Source organism: Papilio machaon, chromosome 23 (assembly GCF_912999745.1).
Source record: "Papilio machaon chromosome 23, ilPapMach1.1, whole genome shotgun sequence".
NCBI classification, from domain to species: domain Eukaryota; kingdom Metazoa; phylum Arthropoda; class Insecta; order Lepidoptera; family Papilionidae; genus Papilio; species Papilio machaon.
This window is the reverse complement of record NC_060008.1, coordinates 3349053-3363878: the sequence shown is the minus strand read 5'-3', so window position 1 is coordinate 3363878 and position 14826 is coordinate 3349053. Positions and strand designations below refer to the sequence as shown.

The 14826-nt window shown below is 34.1% G+C and overlaps 1 protein-coding gene across 1 annotated transcript in view; it reads left to right on the top strand.

Moving 5' to 3' along the window:
* The window catches only part of LOC106708970 (transcriptional activator cubitus interruptus), an 89187-nt gene that overhangs the window by 45217 nt on the left and 29144 nt on the right, over positions 1–14826 (top strand). The gene's annotated exons all lie outside the window — the stretch shown is intronic.

Sequence of the window (14826 nt, the reverse complement as noted above, 5' to 3'; positions counted from 1 at the left end):
CAAGAACATGCCACCACATCTTTTTATTGCATAACTACATGCGCCACGTTTTTGTCATCATAATATTTCAACACCGACTTTGTAACTACACGTTTTTAATTAAAAACCGTACAGTTCTTTAGTCAACGATAATTAATACGGTATTTATAAAGTACATCTTCATGAATTTAACATTTTACTGGCGAGATATCTTCGCAGTCGCCTATTTTTACTGAACGAGAATTTTTATTAGGAGCACTTCTTGCTTTTATTAGATTAGCATTGTCGGCATCGGTTTACGGCTACGGACCTCATAAAATCCAGTCCAGGTGGGACGTGGTGTTACTTAAGGCTAATTTATTGCACAAATGCGTCGACTGTTAAATGCGAAGACGGTATTAATCTTTACTAACCGACCATTAAAAGAGGTACCCATCGACAAGTGAATGGAGCCCTGACAAATGAAGAACAGGAAGTCATCAAAGGAATTGAGACGTTTACAATGTTAGTATGGACGTTAATAAAAGCGGGACGGTGCGTTTCAACAAACGAGTCGCTCGCCGCGCTCAAAGGGTACGTGATGTATGGAGGCGCGGCCGCTTGCCCGCCTGCCCGCACGATATGATTAATGTCTGCAGTCGTGCCCCAGGCCCTATACCACCGAGATTAGTCAATACCCAATGAAATTAAACAACTGTTAATTTTTCAAACGCTACACTCGTAGCATTCGACGTACTCTCTACTCACATTTCCCGTATTTTATTGTTTTAACTCAATAGCGCTTTGTTCGCGAGAAACACCGCACTCGATCTTCCAGACGTAGCGGTCACTTAAATCATTCTCGCGAAGATGGATGCGGTGTGTGCCGTAGTTAAATTTATTTCAAAGCCTCCCCAACACAATAGTTACGTCTACGACTTATTTATTGTGATTGCTGACTTCTTTATACTTACGATAAATAATTGCATTCCGTATGGAGTGTTAGGATTTATCTGTTATTTGTGATCTGGCTCACGGTGGATGCCTTTGCATTTGGTCGCCGGATGCCGTGCGGTCGACTGTACCCATTAACGACAGCTCTCGGTGCCTCATTTAACCCGCTGCAGCGATAATTGCCACCACGTGTTTATTTCCAAGGCATCTAATTATAGCACGCACAATGGGTTGGACACGATTGGTTATTTTGGATCCGTTCGCTTCGTCAAAGTCAATTTTGTCCGGTCACAAAAGAGGTGTTGCGAGCGGCCTGTCGTTTGATTCATTAACTAAGAACCCTTTGAACTGATATATTGGAATCGCGTTTCACTTTACCTATTAATCCTTCTTCGTCCTATTTACTGTCTTTCTCGTCAATGCTTTGTTCTTGTGATCGAAAATTATGCCCGACATTCTTTGGCATTTAAATTCCCTTTTTTCGTCGTAGCTTTATTGATTAATTTTCTTTAATGGAATTTTGTGACTAGAAATTATTTATTAATGAAGTAGCTCGTTTTGTATGATATTGCAAGCTTTATATACAACATAGCATCAATAAAGTAGAAACTCTCAAGAAATCTTTCATCTAACACATGCGACCCTACAATGGCATCTAAAGCATAATAGAGTGCCATTCTCTCGCCCGCATCCCACCAAGCTCTCATTGTGACTACGTCCTGTCTTCACAAATCATCGAGACGCGAAAAAAACAATATTATTATTGATGTAAAGACAAAAGCATTAAAGCAACGTGATTGGTCGTCGTGTGTGGTTGTCCATTGTTGGAGTAACATGAAGTGTCAGCAATAATTAGCTGCAATATCTTTATCGAGTTTAAAATCTAAATCTTTATTATTTAGATGTACGTTTCTTTTATCGATGACACTTAATACTTTGTATACTACTCTCGCTTCGTTACTATTTAACTTTGTGTCTTTATAACAAGAAAGATATTTGATACCGGTTTTTATTTGAATTGTAAAATCGGATTTATGTTTGTAAGCTTGGATTGGTATTTCGTTAAGAGGGTCGGAGACCAAACGTTATATTGTAATCATAATTTTATAAACATTTTACTCGATAAGCGTGTTTTATTTTCCTTTAGTTGTGTTCTACTCTGGTGTATTTTGTTATCTTTTGGTTACTTGTCTCCAATTTCCATTTATAATCTTTATTTTCGCTTTTTCTTTTATTTTTAGCAATTAATCCTAATTGTTCGGTCAGTGTTTTTTTAATAATTTGATTAATATAACTTTGAGTCACGTCTTTCAAATCATAGCTCATTAGAGAGCATTATTGTTAACAGATTAACCTTTAACCACTACTTCACAATGAGCAGTCAATTTACTACGGTAATCGTAGGCATTAGGCGTTTCATCATTTAGATTTGTTAATTCACACACTAATTCGCACACATTACTTGTTTGTAGGAGTTTGGTTCAATGTAAACGCTGTACACTGGTAACACTAATTACAATAGTTACATAAATATCTTGCTTTGTTTGAAGGTATCACCAGAACGGTTCAACTGATCTTGATGAAATTTGGCACAGATATAGAATATAGTCTTGAAGAACACATAGGCTAATTAATTTAGTTTCTTATTTCAATTCCGGGCGGACGGAGTCGCGGGCGACAGCTTGTTGTTAGATAAGACATAAAACAAACAACTTAAATAACTTAAACAATTTAAGATAACCTGGTACCAGTGCGAAGAGTATTGTTATTTAAATATAAAACTAATGGATATAATCAAGCTAAACTACATCCAGATTATTTATGTCCCTGTTCCCTGGGTTATTAGTTTCCTGTAGTGACAATAGCGGCACTGTCGGACAGGATGCCGGGAATGACCAATTTACGACCGGAACCCGGTCTCGGGAGCTATTGACCGATCGGAATCTTTTCGTAAACGGATCTGAGATTTGATTGGTCGTTGAATGGACACGTCATTGTTATTAGTGCAAGGGTTAAAAGATATTATATATACTCAACCTCGACATATGTTAAACATACTGATTATGTAATATGTTTTTGCTAATATAACAAAGCTACATATTTATGATTGATAGACATAGTTCAACGTTGTCATCATAAAAGTCCTTGTTTAGTGTACTTTTATTTATATTTACTTTCTTTTAAAAGCCGCCACAGTTCATCTTTTAAATATAAATAATAAAAAAAATCTAAGTAAAAATTGCTTTTTAAATTTTAATTTTTGTTAGTGATATATTTAGCGTGTCGAAGTGGGGGGCCGGCGCTCGGTGATGAGATGAATGTAATTAACCCAAATACAAATACGCGGCCACTTGAATTGTGCGTATTAATAGAAACTTCGATGACAGTTACGCAACATATATAAATATATGTTTTGACATGAGACATATCTCCCTCTCCTTATCCTACTTACGTAGGGTCAGCGCACCAGGTTTTGGTCCTACGGATCCAGTCGATCTATCTTCTGTCATCTCAGTCGTCACTCCATTCTTGATCCACGCAATCCATCCACCTCTACCTACACATCATCCATACCCTATGAAACATTTATAATGATAGCCACATTTATAAGGGTTGTCATTTACCGAAGCGAAACGAAACTTCAGCCAATGACATAGTTTACTCCGCCCAGTTCCGCTCTAGTGAATACCTGTAGCAAAACAATGTTGAATTATAATAGTGCAATTTAAAAATAGTACATCAACATCTTGGAGCAAAGCAAACTTAACAAATAAATACGAAAAGATTAAATGTTCTTTGAGAAATATTTATTAAAAAAAAATTCAACCAATGTATTAATCCCATAAGAATCCTTAATCAATTCGTCCACAAATACCTTTGCAAAAAATCTATATAAAATTATAATACTCGTATAATCTGCACACTGAATAAAACCTCTTTAGCAAAAAAAGGTCCAAGTCATGCAATGTCGCGTGCGTGCACAGTAGCGCAGTTTCGAATGCGCCCGCGCAGCGCCGGGCCCTCATTAAAGTAGGGAGCGTGTAAAGCTTTAAGATCGATTTAATGGACGCGAACGATATGGAATAAAGGAGGAAATAAAACGGTTATGGACTTGGATGTTCAACAAACAAATGTTAAAAGCTTATACGTTGGAATATGAATCAAAGACGGCCGTTTTAATCCTTCATTATACATAAAGATGAATGAAATCAGTAACTTCGTTTAGTTTTAGCTCTGTCCGTTGTGACTTAGATAAAGGGAAGGAAAGTGTCATGCAGAAACCCCAACAAAAGGATACTTCTTGGTGTTTTCTGTGATGTTATACATTACCATGAAACTTTGATAACTTACAAATATTAACTACAAGCTGAACCCCGCGACTCCGTCCGCGCGGAATTAGAAAAAACTTCATTAGTAACCTATATGATCTTCCAAATTACGCTCTACATCCATGCTAAATTTTAGTAAGATCTGTTGAGCAGTTCTGGATATATATACCTTCAAACAAACATCCATTCATCCCATCCAAACATTCGAATTTATAATATTAAGAAAGATGTTAGAAATTAGACAAAGTGATCATTTTAGCATTTTAGCAAGTAAAATCAATTCGCCCTTCCATTTAACAGAAAGCACAAAATGCCTCTCCAGACCGATACCCAATGATTCTTTATTTCGAAGGCGCGTTTTATTTCCCGAAGTTTTTTTTTTGGTGTTACGTTTAAGGCAGTTTAAATAAGTCATGGTGTTGGATGAGGACAATCGCGCGGAAATCGAAGCCGGGACTTATTGCCGCGGATCAATAAGCATCGTTATGGAAAATGATTATTAATCCGTTGGGAATGAGGTTTGTTTAAGAAGGTTTTATGACTGATTTGCTTTTAATTATTGTGCCATGTTGACCACAATGTCTTTTGTGTCCACTTGATTAAAGTAACAATTTCTTTATTGATTAAATTTCTTGATGAAAAGCGGTTTTTATGAATTTTATGTTAGACTGTATGAATTAATTTTTGATTTTTTACAAACCTCACTATGACATCCTCAGCAGCAGAACCTAACAAAGTTTTATCGAAATAAATCCAATCGTTCAATCGCATAGAGGACAACCATTTATTTTATTTATATAGAAGATTATATTTAACATAGGTGGCGACAAATTCTAAATCCGAGTACATCAGTCCGAAGCCCCGTAACACAATATGTTATCAAAGCGCACTGCTTCGGAAACACGGCACCTGTTAGCTTGTTTACACAGACAACAACTTCAGCATGCTTGTTCTATTGTATAAGTCACAGGCGGCAGCGATAAGTGTAATTATTAGATGTTGTTCGAATCGAGCAGATTTTTTTTCTATTCTGTATTATTATTTTTAACATGTAGGGTTTCAAATACATTTTAACTTAAACATACGTCAACCCTTTTATACCGTGACTAGTGCCCGGCGCAGATTTTTAGAGAAATTATAGTTATTGAAACATTATTATGCGTAGGCTTGCGATATCCCATTTTTACCAATAAATAATGAAGTACTTACACCGAAAGCATTGTGGTGATACATATTTATGGTGAAACATATAACCCCATTGACGTCCATAAACCATGACCATCAACAGTAGCGGTCAAAGGGATAAAAAACGTGTTTAACGAAACGGTGTCTAATAATATTTTATAAACAAACATTTAACGTTTAATACACGTTTTGGGCGAATTGTCGTAACAACATTTAACAATCATCATTCATCAACATTCAGTCTAACTTTAAATTATCTAAATCTAAATTTTTTTTTAAATATGTCTTAGTTATGTTAGATATACTACACATTAAATGTTCAAGAACAGTACAATAATCGCTAACATCTTATAAGTTAAATCAATACGTGCTGGGCTGAATAAACAAAAGCGCGTCAAGGATTAAATTTGTCCACGTGATGTCGTTGACGGAACGCCATCGGTTGACAAAGGGTTGACATGAAATAAATAGAAATTGTTTTTTATTTAATTGAATGAATATATTAACAATTTTGTTATTACTTTAGATGATGCTTAAAATTGATATTTTTCTTTTTACGTTTAATAATACAGATAACCATGTCCCGTACTAAGAACCTGGTACCAACTTTCGAAAAGTTCCAAGTTTTTTAAATCACTTTAAGAAAGTCAACGTCGAAATTAATAAACACATTAAGCATCGACAACAATGACACGAATGTGTTCGAAATTACACAGGAAGCTTTTGCATACGAGAAAAGAGCGATAAAAAAGCTTCGCGCTTCGAAAGGCATGTCTTTATTTTTAAAGTCGGCGGGTACAGTTATATTTTGTGTGTAATGAAATCGTTTGCGGGTAGACGCAATTTATAGACGACAGCGTCGACAGTTTGTGAACGTTGATTAACAAATGAATCGCTTTGGTTGTAATGTATCTGACATGCGACGGAATGCGAGCTAGTTAGCTTAAAAGCATTATTGCGGGTGTTAATGAGCGGTTTTAAGATTTATGTGTGTCTTCGAGTTGGCTGGATTAAAAGATCTTGTGTGAGATGAATCAATTCTGTAGACTTGTGATTGATTATATAGGGTTGGTAATATTTTTAAATGTTCTCAGTAAGAAAATAATGCGATCGGATTATGTGATTTACAATCTGAAGATAATGAGACCGAATCTAACAGTGCAAGTGAGTCTATCTTTGACATTTTTTTTCTAAATTTTGTTGAAATATGAAGAGTACTTTTCCATGTAGTTTTGAAGAAAAAAATAAATAAAAAAATTAACTATTGATTTTTGATCTAACCGTTGTTTGTATAATATTTTCGTTGGAGTAACTTTCTTGTACCACAATAAATTGGATCGATTTTTTCAACTGACTTTAAGACTGTGGCAAATTACACTGGATTTCAATAATACGTTTGCAGGAATTCGCTTTGACAATTTCATTACGATATCGGGTTTTGTTTAAGACCATAAACGATGCAAGATATGGTAAAAAGCTAAAAACATCAGGCAGCGTGGGCTGTAATCGTAATTTTCTTATTTATGTTTGAAATTTGAATACTCTCTTGACATGGACGACTGTTTTAAAATTTACCCGAAAAACCGTAGGTTTCTGAGTCTTTGTATTAAACATATCGTAATCCCCTGTCTTAACCTTTGATAAAACAGGTACAACAATATTTTGTTTCAAACGGCCATTTTGGTCTCGGAAACCCACGTTAACAGGTTAATATTATTTAATTTATTCTTCTACAAAATATCGATAATTCTTGTGCCAAATGCATTAATTCAGTGACCTATTACTGTATCTCACGTTGTATCCATACACTAAGTTTTATGATTTATATTAATGTCAATTATCTATTAACACAAAATGCCTATGATTTAGACACTACCCTCAATTTGTTACCATTAAAGGTCAAAAGCCCCAACAAGGGCTGTCAAGGTCATTAAACTCGTCGTTTCAATAAAAATATAACCCTATCTCTGCAACTGGGCCTTTTACGGCTCATTTCTCGTTTTATAACGCCTTTTATACATATAAATGTAGGAGTGTGTGTTTGTTAGCCGTCCGCTCTCCTAATTCATGACTGGTGGAGTTTTACGGGCGATAGCGGTGCCGAAAACGTCCCGTTTGTTTATCCTGCAGCTAATTAGATAGCATGCGTTTTATTATTAAGTAAACAGAGTTAATACATCCGTATTCTGACCTTTCTGTATAGATATATCGATGGCGCGGAGGCACTGTTATTTATTATGATTTAAGAAATCTTTATTTCCTTAATAAGAATTTACAATTCACTTTTTTTCCTTATTTGAAGTTAACAACTAAGTATAGTACATATTTTTTAATTAACAGCTTGGTATTTAAAAACACATTATACAGCAACTAAACACTACCTGTATGTATTACTTCAAAAAATACTCTTAGACACTGTTTAGTTAAACACGTGTTTTAACCCTTTGACCGCCGCTGATTGATATTATTGACATCTAAGTAGTGATATGTTTCACCATAAATATCTATCATAAGAAGGTTTTGGGTTTACTTCAATATTTTATTGATAAAGATCTCATTTCGCAATGCTAATATGATATTTCAATAACCAAGGTTTGTCAAAAATCCCCGTCGGGCGCTAGAGTTACGGTGAAAAAAGGTTGGCGTATGTTTAAGTTAAAAAGAACACTGTCTAAGTTATTTATGGTACCTAAAGTCCATTTTTAAACATGCAACATTGCTTTTTATTTTGTTTCAAAATAAAAATATAGAACAAAAGCTTAAAAAAAAGCTTATGAAATTTGTTATAAATCGTTTTTTATTTCATAACTCCAGGTTTAGTAGTTTGATCAAAATCATAGCTTTAAAATGCACTACTAACCGTGGATTTCTCAGACCAAAATCTCCATTTGAAACATATTGTTACCTCAGTTTTGCTTAAGGTAATAACAGGGTCGACGACATGTTTTATACAGAGTTTTTGGTTTCAGAAACCAACGGTCTGTTATGACGTTAAGTAAGTATATAATAATGAATTGGATATTTAATTTTTCGCAAAACTACAAAATGAGCAAGACGTGATCGTACACTCTCTGTCAAATACATCGTGATGTCATGCACCTCACTTCACTTCTACTTGAGAGCTTTCGACATGTATCCTCAGTATTTGATGGCCAGCATTCATAGATGCAGACGATTTTCTGTTCTCCTACAAACGATTTACGAGCTATAATCTGAGAGACAGTCGCGCAAACTTCATATATACAGCCAATAAGTAATCATTCCGTGATGACGTCAGACCTAGAAAGTGAAGCTACTTTAAATCTAAAATTATAGCTCGGACAACATATTCCTGATGAGAGAGGTCACACCGAGCGTTGACATGACTTTGAGATACACAACTCTGTATTATACTATCAAATTGTAAACATCGTCAGTTTATAATCTAACTAGTTTTATAACAGGCTGATGGAATTGTAAACTGAACGTATTTGGTAATTTGAATTTTTGTTTCCTGACACTTAATACTGATGTCAAATTGTGAATTGTAATTTATCGACTTTCTTCCTTAGAAAGATAAATTTCAGAAGTACCTAAATAACGCAACCCTTAAATTTATAAAAGTAACTGGACACAAACATGTAAAAAAACGCATAAATTAATATTTTATCACTTTATCGTTGTATAGGTGACATGTATGGTCTCAGTGAAGCTGAAGGATCGTTTCATAATTGAATTGATGAATACAAAAACGTTTAATGTTGACTTTTAATTAAAAACGAAGCAATGACGTACCTATTTATACTCAATGTGTGACTAACGACACTTTGTTGTGCACAGTAAAGTATAAAAAAGAATATCTTGCACGTCTTGCGAACATAAACATATCAATAAAGCATCAGTTATGGTTTTTAAGAAGACAAGGTGCGTAGAATACCAACACATCATTATAACGATAACAACATCGTTAATCAAATTGCATCAATTATTCAGTAAATTGCATACAAGTTACTATAGTGCTGCAAACATATGTGGCTCAGTGAGTTTTCGCGGTTAGGTCTCTCCGAAAATATATAAAACCTACTTAAGTATAGAAACTTTACAGACATGTCAACAAAGATCTTGTCACACTATGTCACCGCCGAGTCAGGACACAGACCTACAAATATTTTTCTAGTAAATTCTCTATTATGTTTATGTTACCGGCATATTACCAGCGACTTATCATAAACAGGTCAGCATGTGATAGCCTCCAACTCCTACTGATGATTAAATAATTATTAATTGCATTTACAGTATTTCCACTGTTATGTTTGCGCATTACTATCATAATAGTTTACAAATATCATGTCTATTATTGGACGAGGTAACAACTCTCTGATAGCAATTAAACGTTCACACACTTAACTCGTTAAGTGGCATCCCTTAGTGTATATTAAATATTAGTAATCTACATATCATTATGATCATCGTCATCATCACCATCACACCCTTTTCCCTCTGGATGATCAGCACAGTATTTACTACTCCATTGCACATCTCTATCAGCCGTCATATCTGAATTCACTCCTATGCAAATTCTCTTTCATATAATCCATCCATACTTCCATAATGTGGCTGTATTTTAAATTTATTTAATTATATATATAATTAAACTAGCTGTCGCCCGCGACAACGTCCGCGCTTAATTACCAAAAAACAATAAGTATCCTAAATTTCATTGCGATCCGTTCAGCCGTTCTGGAGATACCTTCAAACAAACATACATCCATCCATCTAATCAAACTTTCGCATTTATAATGTTAGTAAGATTATAGATATCGTCGAAACTGTTACTCACAATTAAATAATATTGCGTAATCCAACCAATATGTAATAATTGATAGTAGTAATTAATACGTATATATTTTACACAGTTCCGGTAGGGCAATGACATCATAATTAGTAGTTACCAGATCATAATTAATAACTGGCGGAGATTTATAATCTCGAGGTCTGGATAAAGATGTTATCGCGACCTTTAAATCCTAAGCGGGACCTAAAGTCGGTAAGTCACGTGCGCAAGTCCGATGACCCCCGGCGGAAGTGTACGCCGCGGGCCCAGTGTGGTGCGGCGTGGTGCGGCGCGAGGCAATAATATAATGCCAGATGATTTATTTGTAAACAGTCGCCGGCGCGGTACACGTCAACGCGCCACGGCGATATTATGCCGGTACAGGCGGACGACAAATTGGACGCTTTCGTCTCAAATAGGTGTATGAACTTTGTAAGGTACAGTCGAGTTATTCGCAAGAATGAGCTTATTTTCTTCATCATTTAGCCAGTGACTAGCCTTTGTTGCATCAATAAATACATTGCAAAAAGGCAATTTTCAATTATATTTCTTTTTAAGATAATATATTCATGCAAAATATAATAACTTACAATTGAATGATTTTTAATGATGAAATACTTTCAATAAAATTAATTAAACACTTGCCTAATACTTATTTTACTAAAGTTTAGCGTGATAATTTTTTATTACATCGTATAAGGTAACTCTTTCCGCCGCCTGTACCTTTGGTTTGTTTACAGCAGCGCCTTTTGTTTATTTTCGCTTCATTTGGATTAAAAAGCTCCTAAACTCTATTCCGGGCATTTATCGACGTTATTTAGGCATTGTTCCGTTTTTTTCGTTACATATGCGTGTCATAAAATTTTAGAGAACATGGGAAGTTGTCTATGTAAAATGTTTCATAAGGTCGTTAAGTTACTATTAATGTTATACTATTTTTAACCAGAACAGACCAGCTATGGAACTTACAATATATATAGAACATGTCCGTGAAAAAGAAAAATATCTTGTATGCTTTAGAACTAACTTTTAGAACTTTATTTAAATTATTTGAAAACTATATGGTCATACTAACTCTTAGTTTTGAATACGATTAGTAACCGTTGTCGTCCAGTATAACTTGTGTAAAATGTACTATTAGAGCTTAAACTTTCCATAATAAATTAATGATAATAATATTTATATCACCGCATACAGTAGTAAAGTTACATCACTAAAGTAATAAAAAATGACATAATTCCACGCGTTCATTTAAGATGTAAACATAAAATAAAACGAGCCTTACTAACATCTAGCCTCGTAAACAATGATGTAATAAATCAGCACGTAGTATTCTGAATGATTTCGACACGCCCTCTAGTGACATAAATCTACCATTTTAATTTTTTACTATCATCCGCAGAGGTCGGATCATATTTTTATGTATTTCTTTAATTTGTTTACATCGTAAACTTTTGATTGGACTACGAGATATGTGACGGTTTTATATCGACACCCTTTTTTAATATAATAAAGATTTAAGTTGTGTTACTTGAGAGATAAATTATGGATTTTCTCAGATTACTCAGCTTCTTACAAATAAGCCGTGTAAAATTGATGCTACATATCGATAGCTCCTACGAATAAGGGCCAATGTGCAAATTGATAACTTTTCAAGACAGGCTCTCAAAGTTTCAACCATATAGGCAAATAGGCCGAATTTAGGCCCTTTTACTTTAGCAAAAAAAACAACATTTACATCTGTAAATGAGTATTTTGTTTATTGCATGTTGTTAACTAAACTAAGAAGTAGCTTTTATCACGAGAAAAGTATAATATATTATAGTTAGGACCCATTGATATATGTATTTTACAACGCAATAAATCAGATATGCTAAATGTAGTGATATTCAGGTACAATTTGTCCCAGAAAAAACATCCACAGAATAAATTTTATATATAGAATGTCAATCTTAAAGGAAGAAAATTTAAAAAGAACTTTTTTCAATTTTTTTTTAAATTAAACATGGTACATTATACACAGTTACAATAAAAGTGTCTCTAAAACCATTGCGGGTTTGTTCAGACATTTTGGTACTACGCTATGAAATGTAACAACAGAAAAGAAGTTTAGATTTTTTTTACAACAGCAACTGAGGTTACCGTCACATACAGGTTGCACATACGGGTAATAATTTTATTAGACTCAGGATTTAAAATTAAGTTACATTAATTCGAAAGTATCAAGTAACATAAATTTTAATTTAAAATTTAGTTATACAAATAATATGATTAACTTTAAGCGTTCATATCCTCATTCGTGTGGGTGTTTCAAGTCTGTTCCACGGCTCTGCTCGCGGCCTCAGGCGACGGACCTCAAACTTGTCACCTGTCATTGAGCAGCATAATGTTACGTCTTATTCCGTCCCACTCAAATCTATGGCTAGTAAACCTTTCTCGTACAATACTATTCAATTATTGTTTATTTTAAAAATCTAGAACGTATTTTCCAGGAATTTTTTTGTCTCGTTCTTTATGCCAATTACTACAAAGACTTAAGAGGGATAGAATTAATGTGCCATTTTGGTACGTTGGTGTAAAAATAATCACATATAATACAGTATGTTTCCTTAATTCAAGTCGAATTCTTTATCAATGTAGTTCTCACAATTAAATAGTTGCAAGTTAACGTAAGTGACTATTAATAGTTGCTTCAGTCAATTTATTGTGCAATCAAACGCCGCGAGTAGGCAATATAATATGTTTGGAGACTGCTGTGTGCCAAATAGATAGGAAGTTGAAAAGATATGCGTAATGTGAATGAAGAGGGACGTCTTTAGGAAATTATTCGTTAATTTTGTTGATTAAATTATTATATTATTGCTGTTACCAGAAAAGTATAACTAAAGAAATCCTAAAGTGCGAAGTTATGTGCAAAACTTCTGTGGGCCTATGTGTGGCTAAGAAATCGTAGAGAAGTCATACTAACTCGTACTTACCCAATGAATTCGAATACTGTTTTTGCTAGAGTTACATATTCTACAGCAGAGTATTGGTATAGTAATACAAAATTATAAGATAACATATTTAAACATTTACTTAGCTCTTTATATAGTTACTAAGATGCTTTGGTTATAATTACTTTGATAATTCAATAAGCAACGCACAAAGCACATGACGACGATCTTTAACCCGAAAATACTATCTTAATTGCTTGTAACTTGTAAGCATTTGGGTCACTCGATAATGTTTCTGAAATGCTTACACGCGGCAGAAGCCGGCGTCATTGCGTAGACAGATATTTGTAAATTATGTGAATAGAAAAAGAAAATATGTTTCTATGCATATTTTTAACAAAACGAGCTAGTAACACAAAAGTCAATTACATTTTGTACTTAGAACATAAATTAATCAATATGTTATTAACAAGAATGCGAGGGATCTTTTCGGCAGTGTAAACTGACTATGTAAGTTCTATACTTGTTCTAGGATATGTATTATAACATTGCTCGGAAGGCGGATTCGAACCTCTACCCTTAACTTTATTCTATTGGTAGTTTATAAATGTATAACACTAGTGTTAGTTTTATAAATTCGAAGACACGTAATAAAATTTAATGAGAACAGTCTTGGAACGAACAAGAAATAGCCATAAAGCTATAAAAGGTTTCACAATAGTGCTGTAAGAAATCTGTACAGACTTCTAATAAAATTACAAACGTCGGTCGGCGAGTACTTTGTGCTTGTAAGGGCAAGTCACATTTGCGGAGATGTGTGGATGTGCGAACTATCTCACAGATTGAATTCTTTGCAAATTGCGTTCTTGTCTATTTTTTGTACTGTTTTTATATAAAAGCTATTTATTTTTTATTCTCTTTTAAATCTAACGTTAAGAAGGTTTTTAATTATTTTGCTGGTAATCAATTTTATTAGATAATGCACACATTATGTTGTTGAAAAATTCTTCATCTACGAAAGCTTAGTTACTTATTAGTAACATTATAATTACCAAATACTAATTAAAAACCAATTTTTCTGTTCAACACGTAATAAATATCTTGTCAACATAATTCTTCTAGAACGTACTATATATAATATGAACACGTCTAAAAAGCTTCATGTTGAAACAAAGCAATGCCGCGTACAAGTCATAACAGTCGGACAAGAGGTCGTTTCATTCTAGCGGACTGTAAACAGCCAGTTTTCCTTTTGCATTATTCAGTTGTGGGATTGACATGTCACAGCCGAGGATTCCGCGCCCGATAGACTCGTTGATTTATTACCTTCGTTATTTGTTAGTCTAGTTCTAGTACTGTGTGCTAGGTAGTAGGGCTGTTTTAAGGACCATTTATGCATATATTCGTACCACAAATTGTAAAAAAAATGTTAGTAAAGCATTCCTTTAGTGTAGGTATTTCACACTAAATCTACAAAAAGTATGACCCTTATTAGCCATTTAACAGCTCTGGGTGCGGCAGCGAGATTCCCAAAAGAATTCAGTATTTGAAAATGAATTGTTTTTAATACCATTTTAAAATTTTGACGTGTTCTCACATGCTACGATCAAGGCAAATTATTTCAGACTGATAATAATATTTTCTATTTGAA